Source organism: Sturnus vulgaris, chromosome 3, assembly GCF_052056855.1.
Source record: "Sturnus vulgaris isolate bStuVul1 chromosome 3, bStuVul1.hap1, whole genome shotgun sequence".
Classification (NCBI taxonomy): Eukaryota; Metazoa; Chordata; class Aves; order Passeriformes; family Sturnidae; genus Sturnus; species Sturnus vulgaris.
In genome coordinates, this window is record NC_142245.1 from 23,133,404 (window position 1) to 23,141,101 (window position 7,698).

Sequence of the window (7,698 nt, forward strand, 5' to 3'; positions counted from 1 at the left end):
GAGCCTGGGGCAAGAACAGAACTGGCTGATGTTGGATGGACAGTGGTGAAAGTGGAGCTCCCACTGCCCCCTGACAAGGGGTTGGCTTGGGAGACATTGTGGTTTTTTGAGGAACTAAAGATACCTAGATGTTTGGGAAATTTTATTGTATTTACAAACACCAAATTGTTTCACTGAGAATGTCATAGTGATCTTTCCCTTAAGAACTGTGGAAATGTTTGCTTTTATCTGGGGAATACTGAAAAATAAATGTGCCTCTAGTTTCAAAATGGACAGTTTTGTTTCAAAACAACAGCCTATAGAAGGCTTAGCTTCAAACTGCTATGTGACTTCTCTTTCTCCCTCTTTTTTTTCTATTTTTTCCCCCCCAAAAGAAAAAAAAATCCCTGTGTCTCATTATCACTCCAAAGGGAAACATGGGCATTGATATGTTTTGTGGCAGCCACAGCCAATTCCTCATCCCTGCTAGTATTACTTTTCCTTCTACATTGATGCAGATACTGGAAAATGATAGTTGGAAGAGAGAGCAAAAGGCCAAGGCTCATGCAATCCAATTATAACCCTGCTGAAATTACTTCCAGGAACTCTGCAAGGACTAACCTGATCAAGCCTTGTAATGACATGAGGGAAAAAAAATAACAGCAAGAGGTAAAGGAAAATAATAACCAGCTTGTACTTTTCCTGGGACGACAGACTGTGTCCCAGCAAAGTTATGGTGCAGCATGTCCTGACCATCCACAGTGTACATATGTGAGCCAGGGAGCTGGGATCAGGCTGCAGAATTGAGCAACCTAAACCCTGCGTATCAAATTTTCTCACAGCAGCATGAGAACCCTCCAAGATTTTAAGCAGCACTACAGCCGCTGAAAAATGCAGAGCTTGGATTTGTTAACCCTGCCCTCCATATGGTGAAATGGCTGCTGGGATTCCCTCAGGTAGGCAGGCAAGGACCACCAAATCAACTTATCAGTCACCTAATGCTAATGGGCACATTTTTTAGTTAGCTCCTTCCTGGTGCACAATGAGACTTGCAAATGCAGGAAATGTCTTTACTGCAATTGCTCAGCTACCTCTCTTCCAGGTCCATGACACTTTCTTCTGTCCTATTGTCTTCTGTCATGTTTTATTATAAGATATTGTTTTTTAATAAGTGGAAAGGACTATTTTTCCCTATTAGATGAGTAAAACTTGGCATATACATATCTGCTTAAAATAGTCCACAGGGAGAAAAAATACCTCACAAGATCATACTTTACTCCTTAATTCAAAAAAATCCCACTGTACTGGGTAATGCTGTGGCAGTGGCTGTTTTGCTCACTACCTTCACCACTCCTCCCCCAAAGTTAGAGTGCTTCCCTTGTTCCTTGTTTCACTAATTTTGAGGCGTATTTTGGGATTCCTTATGTTACTAGGTCTGTACTAACCAGCACCCTCGAGCCTCTGAGATGAAGAACCATAAAAAGAAGTCTCCTTTGGGAGAACCTTGAGGAAAAGGCTTGGAAGTCTCCCACATCCTCATCAGAGGCACAGCTGGAAAGGAACAGTTTTCTAGTTTGCTTTTGGCAAAGACACCCTGCCCCTAGATGTAAGTGCTCACAAGTATGGCTATCTTTTCATCTTAAACCACTGAACACTTAGATAAAATTCAAAACAATCGCTAATGTTCTTTAAGGGATGCCTGTGGAGCTGAGATGCAGGAAACAGGTGTTGAGCTTAGTTAAAGTCCCATGTATGAAGGAGACACTCTGTGAGGGTTTCTGACTCCTACAGGCAAGTCCAGTTGTTTTGCTGTGCCAACTGCTGCACAAGGGCTCTCTGCTGCTCCTCACATTGCTGAGGCATGGACACAATCCATGGAGTGAAGTCCAGCCCAATCCACACAAAAAGTCATCTAAAACTCCGTGAAATGTGATGAACTTCCAAATGGGGGGAATCTAATGCCTTTACCAGCTTCATTTTCTCAGGAGACTGGCAGAAGCTTTTATCAAAGAAGAAACAGAGCAGAAGACAGCACTCTTCAAAAGACAACAAACCTTGAAATACAGTAGTGTATGAGTGTATGAGCTGCAAAACCACTCCTGGCACAGATTAAAGTAGCTTCAGTATCTTCCCTATATTGTCTTCCTTGCAGGAAGCCAGCATTTCAGACATCTATCAATATGCTCCCCTTGTGGGATTTTGCAATTTTCATTTTACTCCTGCATGGATGTTTAGCCAAGAAAATGTAGTTTTGAGGTTTAATCTCCACTCATTTCATATCTATCCATGCAGAGGAATGTAAGCAGTCAAAGGTTACAATGAGTTAGCTTCAGATAGTTTCCACATAGCCAAATCAAGCACCCTCTGGTTCTGCAGAAATCAGAGCAGATTACCTCACCAATGGCCACCAGCTTTGTGTTTCTTGAAGGGCAGAACAGATTCCATGGCCTGTAATAAACCAGCTGAGCCATGGCAAACAAAGCCACAATACAAAACTGCATTATTGTACAACTTGAAAAGCAGACCATGAAAATGACTGTCCAGGACAAAGAGGCTACCAGCCTCCTATGTTGCTGACAGCTTCTAAATAACCTAATTACTCAGCCCTTTGAGAACAAAATTAAAAGATAGATTCAAAGAAGGTTGGAGGGATGTTAATCCAGGTAACTCTGCTAGTGAGCAAAGAAAGGCTCCATTCTTCATCATTTGGCTGAACTGAGCCTCATCGTTTAAGTGCTGAGACACCTCTGAGAAACTTTTTAATAGGTCTCTGGCAGCCTGGTCCCGAGTGGTGTCCTTTTCAGAGGAAAAGCAGCTGTCAGTGCTAGGGAACAGATCTTGTTGAACCAACCTTCCAGACCAGTCCCACAAATCACTGCCTTTTCAGCCAAACCCTTCATCACTTTGTGCTGGTTTGAGCTGGGGTTGAGTTAACTTTCCTCAAAGTGGCTGGTACGGGGATGTGTTTTGGATTTGCTTTCTGCACAGAACTGTAAATAAATCAAATACCTCGGATCTGTGTGTGTATTGGCCTCTTGCACACTGGGTTAAAGAAAGTGAATGAAACTATTTTGGAACAACAACAGCAGCCTCCATGTGCTGGTCAAGAAATGTCATCTATGGATAAATGTCACACACGTGGATTGTCAATGGGTGTGCTGCACTAACCAGGAGCACAGGAGGGATTATTTTGGACAGTACTGACATCTGCTTGTGCACATTATACACCACATTAGCTCTTCATTAGCACTTCATTGCTTCAATTCATCACAGAGGTCCTGTGTAGTACAGAGCTGAGTTTCCACCCTGACTTTTCCAGTCAGGAATAATGACTCCTAGAGAAACGGGAAGTTACCTGGTGATGTTGTGATTGGAACTCCCTACATGGTGCTCCATTTAACTTGTTCCCACAGCACTCCATTTGTTTGCTTCCTCCCCCTTTGTTGTGTGTCCAGAAATGATCTGAGCACAAAAATGCTCCCTCTATATGTTTATAACAATAAAGCCAGTGCCAATCAGCACTTCAAAGCTGCCCTCTCCAGGCAGTGCACTTCACAAAGACAGACCTTCCTGCTAGATAACCCCAAATCCATTTCATCTTCATCAGTGCTCATAGGCTGAGCAGACCTAGGAGGCTCCAAGCAACAGGTCTGATTCCACCCAGGAGATGCAGCATCCCATGTACACACATTTCTATGGAATTCACTTAACACGGTCATGCTGACCCTTAGTCCGCATCTACAACTCAGAGGTTTTGACAATGGTCAACAAAATTTGGCAAACAGACGAAGGTCTTGGAGGTACAAAGTCCCTAGGAGGTCTGTGGGAGTTTGTGGACAGGTAGATGACACTGTCTCCATTCCCTCTCAAGGCCACCAAGAGGAGTCACGCACTGAGCTGCTGAGTCTGATGCCAGCAGCTATCCCAATATGATCTACCCAGACTAATCTTGCCTAAATGACAATCCAACAGGCTCGGGGAGGCACCATGGAAGAGAGATGGGGAGTTACAGAGAGGTCACAGGGACACAGAAGAAAGGTGCTGTGTTGGGCAGAGCCCAGAAGGTACATGAAGGAGCTGGTGGTACCCTGACAGAGATCACAGAGATCAGGGAGACACACCTGGAGCTGGAAATAAATACAGCACTGGCAGTGCTGGGCTGAAATGGGAGCATCACAGGACATGTAGGAGATTTGGATTGTTGTGGTAAAATCCTTGGGGCAAAAAACATTATTGGTTGTGAAACAACTTCGATCATGTTGCATCATGCACTTTAAGGTGTGTTTGGGCACTGACAAGGAACCCAGCATGCATTGGCACTCTTGGATGACAAAGTACACAGCCCTGCACAGCCAAAAGAGTGAATCCAAAGTCCATATGGGAACACTGAACAATTAAACCCAGTGTCCACACTGTTGCAGAAATACAAAATACATGTGGGCACCTCACCTGGACTGTGGTGCTGCACTGCCCATCTGCTGTGCTCGGGATGGGATGAACCCCAGCACACCCAGTGATGGATCAGGATACATTTGGGGGCTGAGGAGGCAGGGACACACAGGGGAACCCCATCCCCATTTTCATCAGCAAACCCGAGCAGGGTAGTGGCACTGATCTCCTGTGCTCCCACCAAGCAGCCTCTCTCTGTTCACAGCACCAAGCATTTGGGGAGAAGGGTATCAGCTCCTGCCCCAGGCTTCATCAGGACCATGATCCTCACTGTGGCTTCTCATTGTTTTATCATTCACAGTAGCTCAAAGGGGCATTAAAATCCACCAGCTCCTGGAGGAGGCACTCAGCACTCACTGCATGGTGAGGTCACCACCCACGGCACTCAGGGTTTATCATCTCCCCCAAGAGATTCGCACCAATAGAAAAGCCAACCCCAGCAGGGAAAATGAACAGATGGATAACCACCTGCTGAAAAGGAAAACGTTGAGACAAATGGGTGCTATGGCAATTAATATCCTTTCTTTGATCTCAGTGGTATCTTTGTACTGCATATAGAAAGCAAAGAGCAGAACAATAAAGCTTTATGCTAAGCCAGTGACTTTCTCAAATTCACTTTCCTGCTCTGTAATGGGAACAGAATATCAAGCCCCAGCCTGCATTAATGAAAAAACAAACAAAAGCAGAACTTCATAAGTGATGAAAGTTGCATTTCCAGGCATTTATTTATTTGTTTTTGCCTCTTAAGAGCCTATCTATGCATTGCATAGGAGTCTGTTGGAAGCACGTGCAGTAAAAGTCTTTAGTCAATCTGTCTAAACTCTTATCATGACAAACAGCAGGAATAAGCGGCATCCACTTGGCCTCATCACCATCTCCTCACTTGTTCCCATGTCACATTCTGGAAAAACTTTGCCCCAGAGTTCAGGAGATTCAGGCTCTGTTAATCCATGGTTAAAAACAAATTTCAAAGAAAGGCCCTGGGAGAGTGATCGAGCTGCAGCCCTCCAAAGACTATTTCAGTGACCACAGATAGAGCCCCTTCTTGGTTTTTTATCACTTCATGTGCATCCTGCAAGGTAAAATGGTATGGGGAGTCCTGCAAAGTGCAACCAGATCTGCTGTTTGTACCATCCCAAGGAAAGCTGATGGCTGAAGGTATGAAGGAGATTGAGACCTTCCACTTTCCACATTGCTGCAATCTGTGCCATTTCTCTCTCTGAGATGGAGATCACCTGGGCTATGTGTGACCTCCAAAATTGATGGCATTGCTGAAAAGAAAACTTAGGTCACCACTAACTTTCCCAAAAATTAAATCTGCACTGTCCTTCCTCCAATACATCCTTGGCCACTTCAGTCTCCTGTGTTACCTAGGGGAAGGCACAGTTTATCCAGACACCCTGAGAGGCTTGCAACAGGGTTCAGCACACACGCTAATGTTGCTCAGACCAACCTTGTGGGGATGGAGGGCTTCACAGTGTGCAGCCACGCAGCTCTCCCAAAGGCATCCTGCCTTCCTCAGCCTCTCCAGGCCAGGTGTTAGCCTGGGAATGCAGGCAGAAATCCAAGCTTTCTGTTAAATCCCCCTTTTGAGATAAAATTAGTGACTGCTGAGGATCAGTGATGTTTTCCAGCTCAAAAACTTCCTCCTCACTGCACAGCAGTACCATTAATCCTGAGTGAGCACCTTTAAGATTTTCCCATGCAGAGCAACAGCTTTATTTCCAGTGTCTGCTGCCTACCCCCAGCACTGACTGCAGGGATTGGGGCACAACTTACACAGCCAAACCAGCAGCACTGGGAAAAGGGTGCTGCTTCTGACCCTTGCTCTGTGTCAGGGATGCCAAGGCAGGGTGGGAGTGACACTGCATTTTCCTTTTCTGGAACTCCACGTCACCTATTCCATGACTTAGCTCCGGCGCCGCAGGTCTAAGGAGAGGACAAAGCCGGTTTGTTTTGCCATGGGCCCCCTGCCAGCCTCACCCTGCCCATGGCTGCTGCAATGCCAGCTCTCCCGAGCCCAGGGGAAGCCTCCTTCACCAGCCTCAACCACGCTCCTGCACCACCAAAAGCAGCTCCAGGCCCGCTGCAGGGCCCAGGGACACAGGCTGCCCCAGAGCCCCACGGCCCCTGGGGGTTGCCCAGCCTCAGCAGTGCCCTGCCCACACCGGAGCTGCAGGATGTGAGTGTGTCGAAGGTTTCTGGCACAGCAAAAGGGATTCAAACACTCAGGAATCATCCTACTGCAAGGCTAAGGGTGAATCAGAGCAATGCCACACCCCTGCAGACACAGGGATTTTGAGAAGACTACTTAATATTCCCCCTTTTTGCAAAACCAGTGTTTTCATCCAATGCTAGGGATTCCATAGAGAAAAATAATTAGGTCAAAACTTTGCAAACATTTGGATGCTGCCTAACTTCTTACCTGGAGCATCTCCTCACATAATTGCATTTCCAAGCAATACTGGGAGACTTCCTAACACACAGGCAGCAGGAAGCACATGTAAGGCTGCCTGGTATCTACCACATCTTTAGCATCTCCAATTACATGGTTATTAATCATTGAGTGAATCACACTAATATTCTGACTATTGCACACCTGTTCCCTAGCACCACCTGGAGGCAAACTCCATCCTTCACCCCATTTAGTGGAAATGGTGCCTGTAGATCCACGATAAAGAATTATTTCCTCTGGATCAAACACTCAGCAAAGATTCAGGTGTTTGCTGCTCTAAACACACGTTGTAATAGAGACAAATTGTGCAAGTTTGGTTGTTTGCTGCAGGCTGAAAACTGTTTAGGAACACATGTTTAAACTTACGAAGCTATCTCTAGTCAAAAGGCAGAACAGAGCTGTTCTGATAAAGACAGCAAAAAAACCTCCTGACAATGTGATTTTAAGAAACTAAGGAAGACAACATAGAGAAAAACAAAACTCTAGGATGGGGCATCACTTACATTGCAAGCTGTGGCCCTTTGCCTCCCCTGAGGTGGTCATGAACTAAGTTAATGCTTGTGCATTTTCTTCATTGACCTGGTAAATGAGAGAAAACCTCCACTTCTTTAGTGGCCCTCAGAACAGCTGGGTGCCATGTAAAACCCACCTCATTCAATTGCTGGTTTATAATCAATAAAATTTTGATCAGTATTTCACAGGCCCACATGACACAGGTGCTATGAGGGAGCACCAGATTGTTTTAGGACACTGGACAACATAGCTGAATCCACAGAGACCACCTCCAAGACATCAGAAAATTGAGCTTGTCTCCC